At 42.7% G+C, this 25551-nt stretch overlaps 1 protein-coding gene and 1 long non-coding RNA gene across 4 annotated transcripts in view; one reads left to right on the forward strand and one right to left on the reverse strand.

The window, feature by feature from the left end:
- Nucleotides 1-25551, forward strand: part of ZFYVE9 (zinc finger FYVE-type containing 9) — a 122620-nt gene that overhangs the window by 12563 nt on the left and 84506 nt on the right. For 2 of the 3 annotated variants that reach the window (XM_075935973.2, XM_075935971.2), the window contains exon 2: nucleotides 23768-23872. The exons of the other annotated variant lie outside the window; for it this stretch is intronic. The gene's annotated coding sequence lies outside the window, so the exon portion shown is untranslated. The remainder of the gene's footprint in view (nucleotides 1-23767; nucleotides 23873-25551) is intronic. 3 annotated transcript variants of the gene reach the window in all.
- Nucleotides 14300-25551, reverse strand: part of LOC142830539 (uncharacterized) — a 64124-nt gene continuing 52872 nt past the window's right edge. The window contains exons 2-3 of the long non-coding RNA XR_012905849.2: nucleotides 24371-24428; nucleotides 14300-14417 (exon numbers count right to left, since the gene is read on the reverse strand). This is a non-coding gene — a long non-coding RNA (uncharacterized LOC142830539). The remainder of the gene's footprint in view (nucleotides 14418-24370; nucleotides 24429-25551) is intronic.

The following is a 25551-nucleotide window of genomic DNA, read 5'->3' on the forward strand; positions in this document are numbered from 1 at the left end:
TTCCTCTCTAAACTAGCTCCCTGCGCTGCTGCTTCTGATACAGAGGTGGCAGCGCGGGGTGGCTGCATCCTCTGTCCGTAGGGGACATGAGCTTCCCACAGACGGGCTGCGCTGGCATCCCACGGAACAGCTTCTATCTGTGGCAAGCCCAGGCTCACCATGGACATAGGCTGCTCTGTGGCAGCAGCCCTGTCGTCTGGGGGGGGGGGGGGGGGGTCCGAGATCCCTGCAGACAGCCCTCCTCCTGTGCTGCTTGCCTCTGATAAAGAGGCAGCAGTGCAGGGAAGAGGCAGGCAGCTATGAGAAGTTGGTGCTGTGGGAGGCAGCATGGGGGGTGCAGGTGTCTCCATGTGAGCTGATACATGTGGGGGAGATGGCTTGAAAGCTGACTTCCTCGTGTACTGGCTCCCGCCTGCCCCCCTCACCCTCCGCTGTTGTGTTTCTATCAGAGGCAGCAGTGTGGGAGTTGGGAAGGGGAGGTGGCTCAGCAGGATCTGGTACTCATGGGAAGCTGGCTTAAAAGCTGGCTTCTCACAGGCACCCGCTCCCGCCTCCTCCCCCCTTGCTGCTTCTAATACAGAGGCAGCAAGGGGGAGGGGAGTGTGTGTAGTTGTTAGGATAAGCCCAGGCTTATTGGTTAATTGTTTACGTGACTATATGCTAACATCCCTAACACACACACGTTTGTAATTAAGACTATAGTTATTTAAATATACTTTTCTGTGAATCATACTTTTCTAGATTATGAAGTTTTTAATTTATTCCCTATAAAATATATTTGCAGAAGAAGTATAAGCCTGGCTCCTACTACATTTAATTTGCAGAGCCACAGTGGGGGGGGAGTGAGCACTCTCCATCAACTAATCGATTAGCTAATTATCTGCATTCAACATCTTACTTTGCAATTTTCTTCCTTGACTGTCATAGTTTTTGTTCCTTTTTTGGAAAAGAACTATATTACTGCATGGGGAATAGAAACTGATATTGGAGAATGATGTACAACGAACAGGTATACATTAAATACCCCTAGTTCACTGACTTCTTTTTTTGTCCAGTCTTTTGGCTACGTCTACTCTGTAGGCTTTTTGCGCAAGAGCATGTCCACACCTCAAAGCATATCGCAAAAGCGATGTGCTTTTGCGCAAGAGAGAGTCCACACTGCATGGACACTTTTGCGCAAGAAAGCTTTGATTGCCATCCACAGAATGGCCATCAGAGGACTTGTGCTTTTTCCCATAGGGGTTTCTTGTGCAAGAAACCCCTGCGGAGTGTCCACACTTGCCTTTTTGCGCAAGAACTCTTGTGCAAAAAGGAGTTATGCCTTGTAAAAGGAGAAACAAAATGCAGGACTATGGAGCACTTTAAAGACTAATAAGATGGTTTATTAGATGATGAGCTTTCGTGGGCCAGACCCACTTCCTCAGATCAAATAGTGGAAGAAAATTGTCACAACCATATATACCAAAGGATACAGTTACTTTGTTGTGTATGGTTGTGACAATTTTCTTCCACTATTTGATCTGAGGAAGTAGGTCTGGCCCATGAAAGCTCATCATCTAATAAAACATCTTGTTAGTCTTTAAAGTGCTACATAGTCCTGTATTTTGTTTCAGCTACACCAGACTAACATGGCTACATTTGTATCACTATTGTAAAAGGAGGTTTACCTACTCTGGAAAAAGCCCTCTGTTCTGCCGTTTCACTGCCGATGTACTTGCGCTAAATTGCATTTGAGGTGTGGACGCTCCACAGGTTTTTGTGCAAAACTATACTTACCTGGAAGTTCAAATCAAGATCCACAACTCCAGCTATGTTAATTGCATTGCTGGAGTCAGTGTACCTTGATTGGAACTTTGGCACTGTTCCCAGTGCGGGAGATTGATGGGAGAAACACTCCCATCAACTTCCCTTACTTCTTGTGAGGAGTAGGAGTACTAACACCAATGGGGGACAGAGGGCTGCACTCAGCATTTGATTTAACAGGTCTTTACTAGACCCACTAAATTGAGTGCTAGAGGTACTAAGGCCATGTCTAGTGCCTTACCTGCCGATCCACAGATAAGTAGAGACTATGGGGTCTTAGTGATTAACCAGAATCCCAGACTGAAGATTACAGTTGAAGTGGCTTGAGTAATTGGCTTCTCTTATCACTGGGAAGTGTGGTAAGTATACTATGTTGACAATTTCAAGCTTCTTTAGCTGTAATGTTTGGATTGGGATGTTGCCAGGAGTGTTTGAGGCACAGAGCTTTGCATGGAAAACAGTGGCAAGAAATGAGTGAGTGTTAGGGAAATGAATTGGGGAAAAGGGCATGGGATGGGGAAATAGAAACAGAGATTAGTCTTTTTTTTTATACAGTGCCTAAAGTCTGCAAAGTGCTTTACAGTGCCTTAAAGCTGCCATCAGGTGCCTGCCATTGGTTGGCACCCTGGGCAGCTGCCCGGCTCGCCCACCTCTTAGTCTGGCCCTGATTGAAACCTCTGTACAGACTTAATCAAACTCACTCTAAAACCTCTTTTCTAGCTGCCACTCTAAACCAGGGCTGTCTTCCACACCCTGGGGTCCCAGGCCCCTTCCTTCAGGTGCAGCCCAGCCAAAAGACCAAGGCCTCTCCTCTCCTATTCTTTTTGTTAAAGAATTGAGGCCCCTCCCTACCAACTACTGCTCAGTCTGAAGATAGTTTAACAGTTGAGGTTAACACCCTCCATGTCACTCATTCACATGTTTGAAACCCACGAAGTATTCCCCACTCCATGTGTCTAATTTTCCACACACAAATGGTACATACAACAGAGTAAGATAAACCAAACCAGCAGATCATGACATGAAGATCGATGGGTTACATGAAATAATTTGCTCAAACCACCTTTGAATTATGTATATTAGTGTCCATGAGTCAATTTCATAAAGCATGGCAGGGGGAGTCCCATCACACTGTTATAGCTGAACATTTTCATTTATTAGTGTTTTGGTTTAGAGGGAAACTTGATAAAGGGGCACAGATAGAAGGGAAGTAAGAAAATTCAGATGGGAAGGAACAACAAGGGAAGGAAAGATATAGGTGCGGAGGGAAATGAGAAGACTTGACAAAGACAATGAGATAATGTAGTTCAATAATGGACTACTGTTGTATCTGACATCATTAGCACTGGTCAAAATTAGCTTCAAGGTATTGCAACTCAGTCACACACAGCTTCTGACAATTTTGGCTTGTAGCTATCTGTATAAGTTTAAACCTTTGTTTTATTAGATAATTTCCTATCCTATTGGGAACTCCTGAAAATAGACATATTTTTGGGCAATCTGATTTTTGATCATGACTATTTTCAGAATTTTTAAGTAGCCGTCAGAAATCACACAAGTCATTCTCATTTACATTGGGATGCCTTTACACTACTCTAGCATTGAAAAGGATCCTTAAAGGGAGTCTAAATGTAATTTACTCTCACACTTTAAGTCCTCTTAACATTGCCAGACTGGTGTAAAGGTAAATGAGAATAAAGTATACCAAAATAGCAGTGGAGATAATTCCAGCCCATAACAATAGAACATTACAATTCTTTTACTGAGGTGCTAATTGTTGAAGACATTATTACACAGCAGGACTTAATGCAGTTAAAGAACATGTGCATTTAATAATGAACTGCATACACACTGACAAGACACAACAGTGACTAACTAATATTCATGATCTCATTCAGATGAACATATGTAAATATGATAAAAGTACAAAGACTGCCATGTAAGGGCAAACACAATTGTCACAGGTTGTTCAGTTCATCCTGGTCGCTCCAAGATAACTCTTGATCAAAGGATGGTATAAGAGAAACCTCCATAGGTACCTCACTTACTTTTGGAGTCTGACAATACTCAAGTCATATAAAAATACCAGATTCCAGAAATGTAGTACAGTAAAACTCCATTAGTCCGGCATCCAATGCTCCGGCACTCCTGATGGTCCGACACCATCAGGAACCCGGAAGTGCTCGGGCAGCCAGACAATTGGAGCTGCTCTGCGCCCGGCTTCTCTGATTCAGCCTCTGCTGAAACTGACCAGCAGCTGAATCGGGGAAGCCGGGGACAGAGCTGCTGTGGGGTTGGTCCCGTAGCGCTGCCCCTCAGGGCTGCGGGACCAACCCGGCAGCACCCCAGCTGCTCTTGGGGATGCCTGGGGCAGAGCCGGACTATCGGAAGCGGGGCTATGACGGGTCTGGGGTGGCATCCCCCCACCCCAAACTCCTCATAGCCCCCCCTTCTGATAGTCCAGCATATCTGATAACCCGGCACACCCTGGGTCCTAAAAGTGCCGGATTATCGGAAGTTTACTGTAGTATTAACTATTTTATCCTCTGTATTTCACAGATTACATAGCACTAACCTGTGGGGGAAGTGGATAGGGTGATGAAGATTGTAGTAAATGTTTGTTGTACAGATTAGGGATATTATAATAAGTTTAATTAAGTAACTGTGTAATTGGTGAAAATAAATGGGGTGGCAGGTGGTTCCCTGTGCGTACCGGGAGCCTGCATGTAACTGTGAAAGTTAATGATGAGGCCAGGCTCATTGGTTAACCGCATACGTGGTTACATTTTCACATCCCTAGTACAGGAGCACATTTGGCAAAGGTGACCCACAGTGGTGTTTGAAAGTTGAAATAGGTAAGTGTTATGATGGAGATGATTTTAATATTTGATAGCCTACTGTTCAACATACTGAAATGGAATGTAGATATGCAGCCTTATCGTCTATACAGAATTTTCTTTTCCTGAAAAGGCCTGGCATTAGCCCGAGCTCTAACTCTAACACTAACCCCTTTAAATGACCCAGAACCTGACCCTGATCATAACCTTATCTTAACCCCAACCCTAATCCTAACTCTAAAGTCTAGCCCAAGCCCTAGCCCATGGCCTTCCCCTCTCTCTCCCCTAACCTTAACCTTAACCCTAACCAAAACTCTAAACCAAGACTTCTTGCCCTAGCATTCATTCAAATTAACCCTAGCTCTAACCCTAGCCCTCACCCCTTCCCCTTCACCCAGTGGTCACTAACGACTAGATCGGGATCCTCTGGTCAATCTTGGATTCTTTGACAGGTGATCCTGAGAGGTTTGGCTGGGAGGCTGTCAAGTGCTGGCACCTCATCTGCCCCTCCCAGCACTGCTGTGTTGTTCCTGCCCTCTGCCTTGAAGGTGCCCCTCACCACTGAGAGCCTCCTTCTTGCTGTGCAGGGCATGGGAAGAAGAGGAAGGGGAGCTGCTGATGACAGGGTGCCCTTTTCCCCCATCCTATACCCCATCTCCACAGACATGGAGAGAAGTTTGCGGGCTTCCTTTGGATGTGGTGCAGGGCCAAAGTAGGGATGTGAGCCTACGTTAGCCCTTTTTACCACCACCCAAAAGCCATCTTTTTGAAGTGGTGCCCAGTTGGAGCTCGCATTGTGAGCCTCGGCCCCAGTCCTGTACTCCAAACTCCTGCCTCCAGCTTGATAAAAGTGAGGGAGGATGGAGTGAGCAGGGGCAGAGCCTCATAGAAGGGGCAGGAAGGAGGCGGGGCCAGGGTGTTTTGGGTTTCAGGTAGATCCTAGATTGCACTTAAATTGAAAAAGTGATCTCATGCTTAGAAATGTTTGAGACTACTATAAAGAGTAGTTGGGTGACTAATTAAATAGAATTGAGATGATTTTCCTCTGCGATTAATACATCTTGAAACTTTGTGGACCTGTAAATAAATAGTGGCAAGTGATCTCTTTTCTTCCAGATGCATATTGTTAAACATTTGACTTGTACTAGGAGATACATTATCAGTCCTTTTGAGTTTTATCATGGTGATTATTCTTTGGCAGTCCCATAGCTTAATCAATGAATCTAAGTGACTCGGTGTTCTAGGGATGTAAGTGACTAGTGGACTATCCGATAAGCAAATGCCTATTTGATAGTCGAGTAGTGACTTGACTGGTCGCTCCCCTCCCCTACTGCCTCTATCAGAGAGAGGCAGCAAGGGAGGGGGAGGAGCAGGAGCTGGTGCTGATGCTGATTCTCCCCAGCACCATCTCCATCGGGGACAGGGGAGGCAGAGGCACAGCGGGGAAACGCCGTGAGCAGGGACTGGTTGTACATTTCAAAAGCAGAAGTGTTGCAGGGATCACAGGGCGAGCAAGGATTCAAGCAGTCCCCGCTCACCCTGTGCTCTCTGCAGTGCTCCCCCCTTGCTGCTTCTATGAGAAGCAGCAAGCGAGGGGGACAGGAGCTGGTGATGGAGGGAGCTAGCTTAAAAGCTGGTTCCTCCCCAGGACTGTCTCTGGGGTGTCACCTGCTCCCTTTCCCCCCATTGCCTCTATCAGAGGCAGCAGCGGGAGATAGGGGACACTGCTGCAAAGCAGCCCTTGTACAGGGGTCCCAGTGGGGAGCTGGGTCCACCTGTGGACAGGAGTTATTGCCACTAAGCAACCTCTGTTTGTGGCGGCCAGGGCTGGCTGAGGGCAGGGGCTACTCAGGCAGCAGCTCCTGCCCATGACGAGCCCTGGCCGCTGTCAACAGGGGCTTGTCCGCCGCAAAAAGGGGCTGCTGGACTCCGCCCTGGAACCGAGCAGTCCCGGCTAATGCTGATGGATGCATCTTTGCATTTTAAATATAATAAGAGTCCAGCGGCTCTTACTACATTTAAAATGCAGAGCTGCAGTGCGGGTGGCTCCGGAGCGGGCACGAGCCAGGACTACTCAGTCCCATCTGGAGTCGGCTCCTAGAGCTACTCCTACTGCGGCTACGCACAGCAGTGCTTATCGACTAATTGTATTAGCCAGATAATCATACTGTAACATCCTTACAGTCTTCATGAAGGAATTTCTAGTGTTGCATTATTTATAAATATAAGGAATGCCTCCTGAGTTTCTGAATGGCTTTTGCCATATTATTAGGGACGCATTGTGCTTTCCTCTACAGTACACAGAAGCTGAGAGCTATTTATAATTGATTACAGTAATTGTCACAATAGGTGATTGATTCATATTGAACTACGGGGCATTGGGCTTGATATAAATTTACTCATCAAGCCTGTTTGGCATTAGGCTTTCTACTACTGTGATGTATTTATTCTAATAGTCAATCTCTTGTTTTTCCCAAGAACAGATAAACACGCAAAATATAAATTATTCCTTTTTAAAACAAATTATCTGTAACACTTGGTATGTTTTATTTTAGCCTTTATTAAGAAAGAGTGGTCTAGATGAAATTTACTACTGTATAAGGGGGAGGGAGGGATGCATATCTGGTTGAAAGACTACTCAAAGTAGTTATCAGTGGTTTGCTGTCAAACTGGGAGGATCTCTCTGTTGAGGTCTCATGTGGGTCAGTCCTGGATCTGATATTGTTTCATATTTCCATTAATGATTTGGATAATGAAGTGAAGAGTATGCTTATAAAATTTGCAGATAACACTGAGCTGGAAGGGTTTGCAAGCTCATTGGAGGACAGGATTAAAATTAAAAATGAACAGTTTGGAAAATTGATATGAAATTCAGTATAGACAAGCACAAAATACTGCACTTAGGAAGGAAAAATCAAATGCACAACTGTAAAATGTGGAGTAATTGTCTAGGTGGTGGTACTGCTGAAGAGGATCTGGGATTCACAGTGGATTATAGCTGAATACAAGTCAACAAAGTTATGTTATTGCAGAAAAGGCAAATATAATTCTGGTGTTTGTTAACAGGGATGTTGTATGTAAAACATCGGCAATAACTGTCTGGTTGTAGCTGCCACTAGTGAGGCTTCAGTTGCAATGCTATGTCCAGTTCTGGGCATCACACTTTAGGGAAGATATGGATAAACTGGAGAATGTGCAGAGGAAAGCAACAAAAAGGATAAAAGGTTTAGAAAACTTGACCATTGATGAAAGGTTATAATATATGGGGTATGTTTATTCTTGAGAAAAAAAGATTGTGGGGGAGTGGGGGGGTTGGCTTGATAACAGTCTTAAAAAATCTTAAGGGCTGTGATAAAGCGAATCTTGATCAATTGTGCTTTATGCCTAGTGTAAGTAGGATAAGAAGTAATGGGCTTAATCTGTAGCAAAGAGATTTAGGTAAGATCTTCAGAACAACTTTGACTATAATGTTGTTAAACTCTGGAATAGAGGTCCAAGAGGGATTGTGGAATACATATCCATGTTCGAAAAGCATGATGGTGCTGCTGCTGAGTTTTAGTTGGCTCTGAAACCCAACATATAGATTTTGATGTGATGTGGTAAAGCTCTCTTCAAATACATTATTCAGTCTAAATTCAAGCCAGCATTTACCACTCATCCAGATTTGAAATGATGTAACACAAATCTCATGTATAATATATTTCATGCTTTTCTAATATGCATGTGTATTCCAAAACCCCTCTTGGACCTCTCTTCTAGAGTTTAACTACCCTTCTAGACAGAAAGTTGTCCTTAATATCTTGCCTAAATGTCTTTGCTACAGATTAAGCCCATTACTTCTTATCCTACCTACACTGGACAAAAAGCAAAACTGAGTGTGAGACTCTTTATCACAGCCCTTAACATTTTTTAAACTAAAACTCCTTCTTTGTCACCTGAAATAGATCGCATAAGAACTGCATGAAATCCTCCTCTCTGGGTGTGTGCTGAAGGCCCTTCCTCCACAGCATTCTGAGCATTTGTGGGTTTTTGTCATGAGTATTTTCTGAGTCAAGAAAAATAAATTTTCCTCCCCCGAAAGTAGAAAAGAGGTTTGTCTGCAGTGTTGTGCAATTGAATTTGTCCATTACTGTAAGTATTGCCATAGAGCAAGTGTCTTTTACCATTGGTGTGTTTGCCCAAGGGCAAGGATTAATAGTGTTGTTTTCATTTTTCTTCTGTCTTTGCTACTCTGACAGGGAAGCTATATACAGCTTCTTAGAGTTGGCTGCTGTTAGGTGTACTCTGCTGCTAGTTGGGCATGAGTGAACGGCTTCCCCTATTGGAGACTCAGCAAGAGACAAGAATGAAAATAGCAGCTGTAAAACAGCATGGGGGAAAAACTGTACAGAAGTAATTCAAATATCAGTGGAAAAACTAGAGGTTGTTGCACTGTTCCTTAGTGGGAATTCATCCAGCTTTCCTCTGCACTAAACTCTATCTGCAAAATTATATAAAGGGGAAGATAGAACTAAGTGGAACTTGTGTTCTCTCTTCTCTTTGTCTATGAAAAAGATTAGCCAATCTTTGGCTAATCTTTTTATAGACCAAGAGAAGAAAGAATATAAGTTACATTGGTTACTGCATGTGATCCGTGGAAAAACCTGGAACACAGCTATCTAATCTTAGGTTACTAAGAATTTTAGATGATGAAGAATCCAAAGAACACAGAAAGAAAAACCTGGAACACAGCTATCTAATCTTAGGTTACTAAGAATTTTAGATGATGAAGAATCCAAGTATACCTGATGCTGTTGATGGGAGGGAACTAAGAACATTAGAACAAATCTTTCATCTCCTTTAAATTAACTGCATTTAATCCCCGACTCTGCTCTTAATGAAGTATTTCATAACTTGAATAAAAGATTAAGCCACTGGCACAACTCTTCTGATATTTGACTCCAGCCTAATCTGTTGGAGGATGGGGGGATATTTTATAAACTAAGTCTGACAGATGAAAGAGATCATAGACTTCTTTTCTCAGACACTTCCAGGTCAACACACAACATTACTAGCCTTTGGTTTTGTGATTTTTATCACTTGGATTCCAATGTTGTGTATTGCTCCCTGTAAGATTAAGAATAGAAAGATTAAAAATTGTTTTGTTTTGAAATGTAAAGATTAAAAAATAATTGTGTTCTGATAATCAGCGTGTTTTAGTGTCTCAATTGTGTACTAAGGTTATTATGTCTAATATAGAGGTATGTGACTCCAATGATATTACAGAAAAATCTTTACTTCCAGAATGCACACAAATATTTCTTAACATACGGAGTTATGGTAGGTGGTCTTGGAGCTTTCTATAGCAATACTGCAAGGGTATCTTATTTACTGGATATTTTTAGGCTAAGTATTTTTTTTCTCTTGCTTTGATATGTCCCAGTGCTGTTTGGGATGTGGGGGTGGGAGAGTGTTTTCTTTGTGTTAGAGAGAATTTTATTTTTTTTCTTTTCCTATCTAATTGCAGGTTTGTAATGACAATAAAAATATTTTTAAAATTCCTGTCCATGTTCAGGATATAGTTTAAAATCCCTTGCCACACCAGAGATTTTTATGTGTATGGTGCAGCTATTACATCTAAGACATTTTGTCAAACCTGCTTTTACTTGTGCTTGGGATACACTAGATAGAAACAGCCTATTCTTTATCTTTGCAAAGGATGAATAACTCTTTGATTGTAAATGTAGTGCTCATGAAAAACAAGGGACTGACAGCACTGATAACCAATGTCTTTGGTTTATCCACTGAGGACAGGTAGAGCCCAGTTTAACCATACAGTTATATCAAGGCTGATTTGCAGAAACCAAATACAGGGAGATGCTTGAGTCATTACTTTGCTTTTCCACTGAGATTAGTAGTTTGGACTTTTTGGTAATATAGATTCATGTCTACTTCAAATTAGGCTAAGATGTCGTTCATAGAGAGGCTACGAGAGAGACACCATGAAGTAGTATTGTACCTCCTTATCTTTAGCAACCTTGAACTGGTAAATCACTCTGATTCCAATTGGGAATGTAAGTGATTAGTTGAGTGGTTGACTACTCAAGTTTCCCCCTTCCCTCCTTGCTGTCTCTGTATCAGAAGCAGCAAAAGGGGGAAAAGCAGGAGCTGGTGCTGGGGGGATCTGGCTTAAAAGCTGATTCCCACAGCACCATTTCCACGATGCTGCCCCTTCTTCCCTGGCACTGCTGTGCAGAAGGTCCAGGCTTGCCATGAGCAGAGTCTGCTTTGTATCTGGCAGAGCAGCCCCTGTCTGGGCGGGGGGCAGCGGGGGTATATCTCAGGATCCCCTCTCCTGTGGACAGGGGCTGCTGGAACAAGTGCGAGCCAGAACCGAGCATGCCCAACTCAGTCCCAGCTTGCGTTGGGTACAGGAGCTACCCCCTGCTGCGGCTCTGCATTTTAAATGTTGTGAGAGCCAGGTGGCGCACACCTGGTGCGAGTTGGGACAGAACACCTTCCCTTATCAACTAATCGTGTAGTCAATACAAATTGTATTGACTACGTGATGAGCCAGTTACCTGCCTCTTAACGTCCTTAATTCCAATCATTGGCCTTCTTGACCAACAATTATCTGAATATAGTTACCACAGATCAAACCAATTCTTACTAGGTGTTTATAACTGTCATTCTGGTTAATTGTTCCAGTGATAGTAATATATGATATACAGGCAGTCCCCTGGTTACGTACAAGATAGGGACTGTAGGTTTGTTCTTAAGTTGAATCTGTATGTAAGTCGGAACTGGCGTCCAGATTCAGCCACTGCTGAAACTGATCAGTTTCAACAGCAGCTGAATCTGGATGCCAGTTTTGACTTACATACAGATTCAGCTTAAGAACCCCAGGCATCCCCAAGTCAGTTGCTGCTGAAACTGATCAGCGGCTGATTCCAGGAAGCCCCGGGCAGGGGCTTCCTGTAGTCAGCCACTGGTCCGTTTCAGCAGCTGCTGACTTGGGGACGCCTAGGGCAGAGCAGCTGGGGTGCTGCTGGGTTGGTCCAGTAGCGCCGCCGCTCCTCGGCGCTACTGGACCAACCCAGCAGCACCCAAGCTGCTCTGCCCCAGGCGTCCTGATTCAGCCGCTGCTGAAACTGACCTGCAGTGGCTGAATCAGGACGCCTGGGGCAGAGCAGTTGGGGTGCTGCCGGGTTGGTCCAGTAGCGCCCAGAGCAGCGCTACGGGACCAACCGGCAGCGCCCCAGCTGCTGTACCACAGGCGTCCGGAGCAAAGCCGCGGAGCATGGGAGCAGCGGGACAGCCCAGACGCGCCGTGGCTGTCCTGCTGCCCTCGGGCTCCGCGGCTTTGCTCTGCTTTGCTCCCCCTCTCCCTGGTCTGCAGACCAGGGGGACGGGGAGCAAAGACGTGGAACACGCGGGCAGCGGATAGCCCAAACGTGTCTGGGCTGTCCGCTGCCCGCGTGTTCCGCCGCTTTGCTCCCCGTCCCCCTGGTCTGCAGACCAGGGAGACGGGGAGCAAAGCAGAGCAAAGCCAAGGAGCACGTGGGCAGCGGACAGCCCAGATGCTCTGGGCTGCCCGCTACCCGCGTGTACCACCGCTTTGCTCCCCGTCCCTCTGGTCTGCAGACCAGGGAGACGGAGAGCAAAGCCAAGGAGCACGCGGGCAGCCTGGGCTATCTGCTGCCTGCGTGCTCCGCCGCCGCTTTGCTTCCTCTTCCTGGTCTGCTGGAGACTAGGGAGACGGGCCCCGCTCATAACTGCGGATCTGACGTAAGTCGGATCCGTGTAACTCGGGGACTGCCTGTAATGTATTTGAAATGTATGGCTGAAATTCTTTACCCTGGTTATAGTATCATTTAACATTTCTAATTATGTTTTTATTAATGCAAAACCATCCATTTTTATTATAGCAGCTGAGACTCAAGTAACTGATAAAGCTTTAAATGTTTTAATTGCTAATCCATTGATAAACTGCTCGTTGCATGTTGGTTAGTCTGTCTGATATTTTCAACCAGTGGTTCAAGAATGAGGAGAGAGAGAAATTAAGACACCAGAATTACAAAGTATAAATAGGCTGGGCAGAATTTTATTTGTATTTTGTAATTATTTCAACTGATACTGATTCTTTTTAAGCATTTTATAGAGATATATTCATTTAAATTTTTAGTTGTGTGAAATTATGGCTTGTGAGCATTTTTTCAGTTTTTATCTATTTAAATATTCAGAGTTCTGGGAAATTAAGAGGGGTTAGACAATTATTTAAATGCTAAAGTTCAAAAAGGTAAAGCTCTGTAAGTATTTGGATATATTGTCAATGTCACATGTCAAAACATACAAACTAAAATATCCTTTGCTCAAAGTTTTCAAGTAGCATTTTTCTTTCGTTGTCTAGCTGTAAATTTAAATAGTTATCAAATGTTTTCATTGGTCTGTGTGTGTGTGGTGAACTTGACATTTACTGACAAATATAAAATCTTATTCTAAATAGAATTTTGGGTCCTGATTGGTTTTTATACAAACACCATTTTTCACAGATCTAGCAGTACGCAGGTGTCTTGAAGTAGACTGTGGACAAAAGTTAGATTTTGTCCACAAAACAATGGATGTATACACACAACAATGCTTCTGCTGATGTAACTCTTTTGCTATGCTACATAATAAAACCACCTTGATAGGAGGCATGGAGCTTTTTGCAGTGTAGACACTATGCTTGCTTATGTTGCCCCAGGTGGCCTCCAGAAGAGTCTCACAATGCCCATTATGACTGCTCTGTTAAGCGATTTCTATTCTGATACCCTGCATGCATTTACACAGGCATACATGGACAGCAGACGTTGAACCTTCCTAGTTGACTGTGCCAGCTTTCTACAGCAAACAGGCTCTTATGTGGAGTACAGTGGATTGTTGGATCTGTGAGGAGAGGTGGCTGTGCATTTGCAATTTAGCAGATTGCTCATGACCTGGACGAGAAGGGGCACAAAAGGGACAGGCAGCAGTTTCGAGCAAAGTTAAAGGAGCCAAGGCAGGTGCCCCCAAAGGCAAGGGAGGCCAGACATCACTCTGTTGCAGTGTCGAAAACATGCCATTTTTACAAGGAACTGCATGCCATACTCTGCAGCAACCACATCTCCATCCCAAGAGCTCTGGATACTTCTGGGGAACTCAAGGCTGTGGCTAGTGAAATCAACCCTGAGGATGAAATTGTGAACAAGGAGATCAAAGAAGGATGTGTGATAGACATCAAGCTTGTTTAATGGCGTGATAAGCCAGGATCTCTTTTTGATTCCAGGAGGGGTCTAGCCAGTTTGAGCAGTCCAGATCAGGTCTACCTGAAGCAGAAGAGGGGAGTCATTTTTATTCGATAATCACAATTACATGAAGTAGAGTTGTCCTTTATTTTGTTATATGATGCACATGGGACAAGGGATTGAAGTTAACAGTAGATATTGTTTTCATTTGCTCTCCATTCCCCTATGCAGTTTAGCAGTGGGAGCCCTGCAGAAAAGTTTGTGAATGCACACCAAGATTTTCTGGGAAGCCTCCATAGAGCGATCTAGGAAACTTTCCTGCAGATATTCTGAAATCCTCTGCTGAAAGTTCCTTGGCAGAGCTGTTTTATTTGTTCCCCATTGTAGGAAACTGTTGCACCAACTGGCAGTTATTTCTGGAGAAACCAAAGAAGCACACAGGTGAGCAGTATGTGGACCAGTTCTGAAGCTGCATGCATGCAGGAGATGTGTTTTCAGCTCAGTAGTGTGTTTTCAGCTTTGGTTGTCTCATCTGTGGAAAACAGTACCAACAGTCAGAATAGTGTAAATATGCAGAAAATACTGTCCCCGGGTGTTTGTACTGATCCCCTTCTGAAACTACCCTGACCCTCTCTCGTCTCACTTCATTGCTCTTATTCCGTGGCCTTAAACCCCCCCACTTTGCTCCCCCCAACTCCTGTAGAAAAGTATCTTGCAGACCCAGAGTTCAGTCTAAGAATTTTCGACAAGGATTGCACTAAGGATGTGAAAATGTAACCAATGAGCTCGGGCTCATCAGTTAACATGCACAGTTACATGCAGGCTCCCCACATGCACTGGCTCCTAGGAAGCTGCCTGCCGCCCTATGCAGCTGCCTTTGCCCACTACAATGGTCTTTCTCTCCCCTTCAAGGGATATTAGCAGTCCTCCATGTCTGTATCTTTCACTGTGGCCCGCTGCTGCCAGGATCTAGCCCTCACTTGAGCGGCAAGATCCCAGAGTCCCATAGGTGTTGGTGCCCTTGTCGTCTTAGGTAAAAGAGATAACTTGGGTTTTTTTTTTAACCCTTTCTTTTATAGTCCAGTGAACCCTTCAAGTGGGTTCTCCTGAGGGTTTTTCTTCAAAGTTAAGTTTATTCAAGCTGTAAAGCGGTGACTTGGAGCCTGGTGGTGAAGAAGGGTGTGTGCTCTTTCTCCTTGCCTGTCTTTGCTGAAATATAACTTTGCATAGGCCTTTTCTACTCTAGAAAGCTGTGTCGACAAAAGGCAACTTTTCTTGCCAAAAGAGTGGAGGTGTATGCACTACCATTTGACTTTTGGCAACAATACTCTCCTGTTCTGGTGACAGAATACAACCATCTAAAGAAGAGGCATAGGGGGCAAAGTTAATCAACAAAGTGTAAGTGAAGACACTGTGATTGGTTTTGTCACTGTAAATGACTTCCAGAAGGTGTCCCACAATGCCTATCTTGACTACTCTTGTCAGTAATCCGAACTCTGCCTTTTCCCCTTTAAAGGCCTGAGAGTTTTTGAAATTTCCCTTCCAGTTTGCTCCCATTACATCCTCCCAGATGACCATGGTGGCTGCATGTGGCAAACGCTCTTCCAGTTGGACCACTGTGAAACTGTTGGATCTGCTCAGTATATGGGGACAGGAGATTGTCCAGTCCCAGCTCTGTTCCAGGCATAGAATCTTCAATATCTACAGACAGATTGCTCGTGGCTTTCATGGGAAGAACTACGATTGGGACACAGTACAATGTAGAGCAAAGATAAAGGAGATGAAGCAGTCCTACCAGAAGGCAAGGGAAGCAAACTGCCACTCCGGTACTGCACTGAAGACCTGCTGCTTCTATAAGTAGCTGAACGCTACACTATCCCTCATGGTGACCTCACTGCCCTGAGCCCTGTGGATACTTTGGCAAGGCTGAAAGTGATGGGAAGTGGACCTAACCCAGAGGATGAAGTCATGGATGAGGAGGTGAAGTTAGAGGACAATGTCTAGCCAACGGCAGAGTTGCCTGATCAGGTACTGAGTCAGGAACTTTTCTTCTCTATTTGGAGGTGTCTATCCAGTCCCAGTGGTATACCTCTGGTGAGCAAGAAAGAGGAGAAGAGACTCCTGGTGTTCTTTTTGAGTTGATGCTGCTTGTTTATATGATGTTTAGCTTTCTTTTGCTTACTGTGAAAGTGGATGAAGTGACAGAAATGTACAAGACTAGCTGTGTTTCAGTGTACTACAGATTTCTCTGTGCAGCTGAGCAGTGTAGTGGAAGTGTGTGTTGTTGCTCACTGAGATTTCACAGGTATGCTCCAGAGCAGGGCTACTCAACATGAGGCCCGGGGGCTGCATGCAGCCCACAGCTTGTTTGTTTGTGGCCCACAGCGCGGTTTGGCTTTACAGTGTGGGTTGGCTTGATATGTGTTTTAGTAGTTAAATTCCTGGACTGTTGTGAAGCCAAAACAAAAATGTAGTCAATATAATGGTCTTTTGCTGTTATGCAGAAGTTAAAGGTATATAAGTAGTTCCATTCCTGGATTGTCATTGCTCATTAAAAGTGCTGTCATATGGGTGGAAATCGGGTTAATATTACATTTTATTAATTTTAGCAGAACTGACTTAAATGGGACCTGCATGTGGTGTAGACTTGCCTTAATCTTTGTATTCATGCTCATCAGTGTGAAAGAAGCTATTTGCGTATATATTTGCATGTATATGCAACCACACTTAAGTTGCGGCTCTCGGCATGTGCTGTATCATTGTGGTCCCTGGAGTTTCCAAAGTTGAGTAGCCCTGCTCTGGAGAGATCTCCTGGAAACTTTCCTGGAGGCACTCATCAATCCTCTGCCAAATGCTCCTTGGCAGAGCTGCTTTGTTTCTTTCTCCCCTCTAGGAGACTTTCTTGCACCACTCAGCAATCATTTTTGTAGGGACCAATGCAGTGCACAGGCAAGCAGCATATGGCCCAGATCTGAAGTTGCATACATGCATTAGATGCACCTTTGTATCCTTACCCTCAGTGACCCTCACCTTTAGAAAGAGATGGCAGAATGTACATCCCTAGTCACTTGCACCACTACTGTTGAATCATCAACATCACTGTTTACCCAGTTTAAATGCCGCCTACTCCTTAGGCAGAACTCATCATGTTTAAGATGTTAGCCAAGCTGTGTGCCTGCCATTGGTCAGAGAGAGAGAGTTTGGTATGTTACAAGAGGTGTATTTCACTATAATGATCCTATGCTGGGAATGAACTCACAATCATGCTTCTTGTATTGTTTCTTGTGATTCTGAAGATGTGGCTTTCAGGGAAGCCCCCTATATGTGGGCAGAGCACCTCTGCCAGATAGGAAAGTGATCAAGGTGGAGCAAGGAGGACATATTCTGGGAGGAGCTGCAATCCTCTGAGGCCAAAAAAATAAAAAAGAGAAAAAAGTAATGGACGAAAATAGAAAAGTGGTCAGAAAAGAGAAGCATGAGGTCATTCAAAAGGCCACTGAACAGATGATAAAAGTAATGAAGGAGCAAGCAGAGATGTTGAGGTCCCAAATCACACTATAGTCACTTTGCAGCCCATATAGCCCACGCAGAACTGTTTTCCATGCTGTCCCAAAACACCTCTTACATATACTTTGCAACTTCCTGGAATGTTTTGGTATCTTGTTCTCTCCACCTCTTTGGAGATTTTCCATAATAATATCTGGACTTGTGCACCACTATAGGAGCCTGCCCTTTACTGGTATCTCCCTTCCCATCTTCCAGTTGTGTGTTGATTGGTGTTCAATAAAAACAAAGTCTCTGAAATATAACAAATATTTATTTGTTGTCTACAAATTATAATTGCAGCTGGTAGTAAAACATATCACCTTTGTCCTGCTTGCCCTCATCCGTCTTTCTATGAATGCAAGTCTCTACCATGCCATCCCATTTTGTTGTAAGCATGTTCTTTCCAGTTCTGGTGAAAGAGTTTTGTCATGGGCTCTGCCCAGTAGTCACTTAATGGTCTCTGGGGATCCCCAGTCACTCATGGAGTTATCAACCTATTTTCTTGCCTATGGACTGCATGACCTGCTTACTTCTGCTTTGCATTGTACATAGCCTGACCACACTGGTCACCTCTGAACTCCTGATCTCATTCATTATATGATTGTGGAGTGATACCTTATAGCAGTGTTTCTCAAAGCCACTAGTGGGCCTTTGCTGCTTTGTTTACCTAAAGGATCCATAGCCATGGAGCCTCACAGTTCCCATTGGCTCTGGTTCCCTGTTTCCAGCCAAAGGGAGCTGCAGGAAGCTCACTTTGAGAAACACTGTCTTATACATTTACCTTTTCATTGCTCTCTGGATGATGGTGAATTTTTTCCCTTCATGTCCATTGTTAACCAGCTTTCTGCTTTGTATATTAAACAGTTCTGCCCTTTTCTTCCTGGGCAATGTATTATCCATTAAAGGCATCTTTATTTTGTTTAAACTTGCCCACTCTGCCTTTCTCCTCCTGTTGCATTCCCTTCGAATGAGTTGTGTCTATTCAGCGGCTGACCCAGGTAAACGTACTTGTTGATCCCCTTGATTTCTTTCCAATTTACAGTGATAATTCCTGCTGATCATTCCACATCCAATTTGTCTTCAACTTATTCTCTTCTAACCCAATAATATGTGAAAATGTTCGCAGTTGCTGCAGTTTGTTCTCCAGTTCTGTTGTATCACTTGCACATATTACACAGTTGTCAGTGAAGAAAAAATGCGTAAACTGTTCTCCATCAATTCTGATTCTTTCTTCCCAGTTCAGTTTCTTAAACAGTGACTCTAGTACTGTTGCATACTGCTTTAGTAAAATTGTCACCTCATCTGACTCTGCTGTATGTAATAATTATGCACCGGACATTGAATAATGTTATCTCTGTTGATATCACAGGCATATTTTTACAAAGATTATTACAGTAGTATATAGGATATGAATAGAGGGGATGTTTAATGTCCCAGAGTGCTATCAAATTACTGCAAATCTGTGAAAGTGCCTTAAAATGCTCAAAGTAAACAAACTAGAATTTGAGAGTTTTTTCCTTCTCTTTCAGTTACAGTGGTCTTGGGTTTTACTAGGCACACAGTTTTAAGATGGAAGTATAATTCTCCTTTCTAAGCAGAGATTGGAATTTGTGCAGAATTTAAGAGTTTTGACTATCAAAGATAGAGAATATAATCTATGATTTTATTCTAATCTATTTCTTCTTTAACTCGTAGAAAAATCCTTTTTTATTGTCCTAATTTTTTCTCCTTTAAAGAATAAAGGAGAAAAAACTCTACATTTTTATATATTTTTCTGAAATAGCTCTATGTACATAAATATGTGGCATTTGTATCTGTAAATGTGCACTGATTTTTGGGCTGACCTTTCTGGATATTCCAGGGCTAAATAAACAAAGGAGCATTTTGGACTACAGAGTAATATTCTAATAATTTTCTTTGGAAGCTGGTAGAAATTTGTTGGTTGTGTCTCTTTATCCAGGTTGACCGGTTAGGAGAAAATTAAATTTGGTACAAAGGGACCAAAGAAAGAAGATCTACTGTTTTCATATGTTGTTTTTATAGCTATTGCTCTGCATGCCCCAAATATTTCCTCTGTGGGAGACTTGTTTGCTTCAACAGATTGGTAACAATAAACATATTTTTTCACCAATAGGTTTTAATCTGGTTCTGATTGGTAGTGATCAAAATCTGTTACTATCAGATGGCAGTTTAATGGCCCATGTGAAATGCAGTCGGTGACCAGGGTATGGTTGACAAGCGTGAGCATTTCATAGCATGAACAGAAGAGTTACTAAGTGGATCCTCCTTTTCTAAATCTCAGCAGAGAGCCCAAGTATTGAATGGGCCATGGAAGCTGGTCTTTCCTTTCCCCATCTACAGGGTGATTGATCCCTTTAGGTTGGGGGGGGGGGAAGAGTAGTGCAGTGGGACAACTTGCACTAGTGTCTGTGCAACTCTATAGAGAGCGATGCTGTCTGGAAATTTTTGTGCTTGCGGAATTCACCCACATCCTTGCTTGTGTATGTGGATTATTACTAATGTAAATATCAAGTGATAAAACAGAATAGACATTATTTCTTATTCCTGAAGTTTTTGACTGTCCCTTAACTTAAGGAGACAGGAATTTGTTTGGAAGCCCAGCAGTACAATTAGCACGTGGAATGGTACTACCCCCGTATGATGCTATATGATTTTATTCCAGACTTGTAAACCACACTGTTGTTTGCTCCTGTTCAATTCATTAGCTTCCTGGAATTATTATTGTGGCATATTTCTGAAGAGAACAATAAACAGCCCTGGGAAAAAAGTACAGCAACACTGAACATTGTGCTGGTCCTTGGAGAGTTGCATTTTTTAAGCTCTTTCCATTTCACTGGAGTTTTGGAAGTGTCTTTTTAAACTGTGTAAAAACATTAATAAACATGTTACATGTTAGGCAGCTGAAATATATTACAAACGATGTCAGCAAACTTTAAAATATGAGCTTAGTTTAATTGAGTGCTTGTTCTGTTTTAGGCTAGTCTTGGCAGCTGCACTTGCACTACTTGTTACACTCTGTGTGCATGGGTAGGTCATATTTTTGGTTTGCTACTGCTAGGTAGTCATATGAAAATGAAAACATAATGCTATAGAAGATGTTCTGTTCAGAAGAGTAAAATACTTTTTCTAGGGATGCTTATCCTATTGCATCTCTCCCATTGCTAAGGGTTGATGCTATGTTGTGGTGATAGATTAAAAGCCTTTAGGAAAGTGGTTCTCAATTTTTTTTTTTAAACTGGACCTCTTGAGAATTGCTGGGGATCTTGGAGGACCACTTAATGGTCTTTCCAGGTATTGTTTGTACTGTTAGCTAAGTTAAAGTGCTTATATAACATATTTTATTTAATGTTTTTGTTCTACAAATAAAAGCACAGAACTCATATTTTAATATCAGTACTCAAACTCAGTGAGCTCATTGAGTTTTTATGCTTTGGAGCACATCAACACATAACTTGGAGTTTGCACAGATCCTTGCTTCAAAGAGCTTGCAAATAAGGTCTTTATGCTACAAAACTCCTAACCTAGCAGGACTCCCACCAAACCTAGTGCTGGTTGCTACTTAAAAGTCAATGGGAATACTCTGAAGAGCCAGATCTACACCAGATAAAGATCTGGCTTTGTGGTTTTTACACCTCTCCTCAAACATAATGGAAATCACTTGCCTGGACAAGTCATGTCCATTAAGTTTTAGCAGTAGTTTGGGGAGTCATCTCTCCCCCTGCTGTGGCAGCCATAGTTGAGACTTGGAAGAGGCGGGTATCTCTCCCTAGAAGCCACTGCCCTACGGCTGGGGAAAGTCACCTTTTTTTCTCTGGCCACCACAGCCCTACATGTCCCAAATACCCCCACCTCATTTTCTCACCTTACTGCCCCCATGTACTTCCTATTTCTCCCCCTTCATCCCCAGACCCCTCCCCCATCTATTCATTATTCCCTGCAAGGCTGCCACTTCACCTTACACTTGTGTCTTCTCCAGGGTCCAGGCACCTAATTAGTGGAGCCACGCCTGTGTAGCTCCACTAATTAGGTGTGCGGCCCTTCATTTTCTTGTGGGCAGCCATGCAGGCACGCACCTTAGAGGAAATTACACTACTCCGTCACACTTTCTCTGATCTGGCAACATTTGTGGTCCAGCAAGACAGCAGAGATTCCAGAAAAGAGGAAAAATGCAAATATAGTGACCATCTGTAAAAAAGGAAAATAAGGACAACCCAGGAAACTACAAACCAGTTAGCTTAACTTCTGTGCCAGAAAAGATAATGGAGCAAATAATGAAAGAATCTATCTGCAAACATCTGGAAGATAATAAGGTGATAAGTAACAGTCAGCAGTCAACATGGATTTGTCAAAAACAAATCCTGTCAAACCAACCAGATATCGTTCTTTGATAGGATAACAAGCCTTGTGGATAAAAGGGGGAAGCAGTAGATTTAAAGTACCTAGACTTTAGTAAAGCATTTGATACAGTCTTGCATGACCTTCTCATAAATAAATTAAGGAAATACAACATAGATGGGGCTACTATATGGTGGGTGCATAACTGACTGGATAACTGTTCTTGGAGAGTAATTATCAGTGGTTCACAGTTATGCTGGAAGGGTATAACAAGTGGGGGGTTCTGTAGGGATCAGTTTTGGGACTGGTTCTGTTCAATATTTTTATCAACAATTTAGATCATGGCATAGAGAGTATGCTTGTAAAGTTTGTGGACAATACCAAGCTGGAAGGGGTTGCAAGTCCTATGGAATATAGGATCATAATTCAAAGTAATCCAGACAAACTGGAGAAATGATTTGAGATAAATAGGATGAAGTTCAAGAAAGACAAACGCCAAGCACTCAACTTAGGAAGGAACAGTCAGTTTCACACACACAAAATGGGAAGCAATTATCCTAAGAAGTACTACAGAAAAGGATCTAGGGGGTCATACTGCTGAATATGAATCAACAGTGTGACGCTGTTGCCAAAAAAAGAAAACACAGTTCTGAGATGCATTAACAGGAGTGTTGTGAGCCAGACATGGGAAGTCATTCTTCCCCTCTACACTGCACTGATTAAGTCTCAACTGGATTATTGTGTCCGATTCTGGGCACCACATTTCAGGAAAAAGGTGCAGAAATTGGGGAGGTCCAGGGAAGAACAACAAAAATGATTACAGGTATAGAAAACCATGACCTATGAAGGAAGACTAAAAGAATTGAGTTTTAGTTTAGAAAAGAGAAGACTGAGAAGGAGATATGATAGCTGTTTTCAGGTATCTAAAAGGGTGTTAGAAAGAGGAGGGAGAAAAATTGTTCTCCTTGGCCAGTGAAGATAGTCCAATGGTCTTGCATCAAGGGAGGTTTAGGTTGGACATCAGGGAAAACTTCCTAACTGCCAGGATGGTTAAACACTGGAATAAATTGCCTAGGGAGGTTGAGGAATCTCCATCACTGAAGATATTTAAGAGCAGATTGGATAGAGATCTATCAGGTATGATCTGGATGATGTTTGGTTCTGCGTGAGGGCAGGGGACTGGACTTGATGACTTCTTGAGGTCCATTCTAGTTCTAATATTCTATGATTCTGTGATTTTAGTTAGCTGGATGTCCACTTTTCATGGTTGAGGTCAACTTTCCCACAGTCCCATACTGTTTGTTTACAGCCATCAATCCTGGTTCCCGGGTTTTCTGCTGTTATTTAGCTTTAATTTATCCCTAACTGTCTTCTAAGAGCCCAGAAAGCAGTGAAAGTGTTGGTAATGCTACTAGACAACATTGACCTCCTGTGGTCTGCCAAATTCTCTGGTTTGGCACCGGTCGGGTCCCCAGAATGCCGGATTAGAGAGGTCCAACTTGTATCTGTGGGCCACCTCTATAGAGTTGTTTGGGTAGAGTTTCCAGGATTATGACTGAGAGAATCATGAGTTGTTAAATATCAAATCTTCTCACTTTTTACTCTTGGAAGGCTTAATGTGATATAAAATAATAAATTTTATATTAGTTTAATAAATTAGCATTATACTTAAGGTCATCAAAGATACAAGGACAAGCTGCAGTTGGTGCCTCATTCTATATGTTTAAAATTAAATGAAGAATAATTGTAAACAGGTAGCAACATTTCCATTACCACTGGCATCTTCAGTCAGAATATTGTTGTTACTGCCCTTCAGAGCAGATAGATCCCTGAATTAAAAGCTGCAAATACAAACTAAATCATTTGGAGATTTGCTGAATGTGCTTGTGCTAGCTGCAATAAATTTCCTGTATTGAGAAAACAGGGTTCATAACAGAATTACTTATCTTAAAGTCTGCTTTTATTTTTTTTTCTTTTCAGAATCAAATAGAACGTACTGATTCAGCAGAACTGGCTGACTGTGCAGCAGTCGTCATGAGTAGGCACAGGGTAATCAGTTTCTTAACGTATGTATAAGATAAAAAGGTAAGAAGTAAGTAAGCATTAATACTGTTACTGTATAATGCTATAATTTCATTAATGCTCATACTATATTGCACTGTATAATATCATACAGATAATGATCAAGAAGTAGATTACCTTAAAATAAATTATGCATCTGTTTAGGGGTACAAACATGATTGTGTAATATAAATGATTTTGTGATTTTAAACTTGCATTTACCTTTTTATTGGGATTACGTTTATTTTAGAATAAGTGTGTGTGTGTGTGTGTGTGTGTTTTGCAAACCCAGATCTAGCTCCCTCGGGCTGTGCTGAGGGCAGATTTTTCATCAGCTACAAACATATCCCTTGCTTAGCTCTCTCAACAAGCTATTCTTTACACTTGAAATGCTTTACTTCTTTTTCCCAGGAGCAAATTCAAAAGGTCACTATTGTGTGCTGGAACAGAGTGCAAACTTGACCACCACTGTTAAGGGTTGAAGCAAGTCCTCAGGAGCATTGGATCTAACATGTTACTTACTTAAGTTGTTGTGCAGTCCCCTGTAATCATGCTGTCAAACAATGACAGTGCCTGGTATCTGAAACAGAACAGATAAAAGAGCAACTTACATGTATTTTTTCATGTGATTACAGCCATTGCAATTTTCACCTCAGGAATCTTCTGTTTATATTTCTTATAAGGCAGGGGTCCTCAAACTGGGGGTTGGGACCCCAAAATGAGTCCTTACCTCATTTTTATGGGACTGCCAAGGCTGGTGTTAGGCCTGCTGGGCCCAGTGCCAAAGACTGAATCGCCCCCCCCCCCCATGACAGGCTTCAGCTTTGCTTCTTGTATGATCTAGTAGGTACTTGGTTCTGCCATGAGGGCAGGGGACTGGTCTTGATAACCTCTCGAGGTCCCTTCCAGTTCTAGTGTTGTATGATTCTATGATTCAGCTTTGCCCCCAGGGCCCTCCCCACCTATGACAGCAGGGCTTGAGCTTTCGTCCCCTCTCCTGGGGTTGTATAGTAATTTTTGTTGTCAGAAGGGGGCCATGGTGCAATTAAATCTGAGAACTGCTGTTATAAGATCTATAGTAAATCATTCTAGCATTGGCTGATAAAGTTTAGTGAAATTAATGTTTACAATTAATCACTAAGAAGGAATGGTCTGAGCCCAGGACGGGGAGACAAAAATTCCTGAATTCTTATCCTGGTCCCTTTTATGTTTGATTTTTAGGTGACTTTTCGAAGCACATTTTCTTATTTTCCCCTCTGTTAAATGTGAATAACAATATTTACATGCCTTCCAAATATAGATCTAATAAGGTGTCAGTGTCCATAAGCTGTTTGCACTTGCATAGAATTTTTGTTCTTTAAATTGGTGGTGTTGCTTTCTGTCATAAAGTTCTGTCATTGTTTCCATCAACACACTTCTTTTTTTTCATGGCTAGATAACCCTGCTATATAAAATTTGTTCTGAGTCTTACTTGAGAAATTGGAATAAAAGTGTCATCCACATAATATTTTAATATCAGTATATAAATCAGTTTGATATGTAAGTTACAAAGGAATAAGAAAGGCAGAGCTTTAAATATTCTTGTTAAATATGAGTCTTCTGGGAGTCAGGAGAGGAAAATAGTTGCTTAGATCTGGAGCTCCTGCTCAATCCCACTGAAATCCACCAACATCTGCTATTCTGAAGCCACATTTTTTGTCTCT

The sequence above is a fragment of the Pelodiscus sinensis genome, chromosome 9, assembly GCF_052426305.1.
Source record: "Pelodiscus sinensis isolate ZL-2025 chromosome 9, ASM5242630v1, whole genome shotgun sequence".
In the NCBI taxonomy this organism is placed as follows: domain Eukaryota; kingdom Metazoa; phylum Chordata; order Testudines; family Trionychidae; genus Pelodiscus; species Pelodiscus sinensis.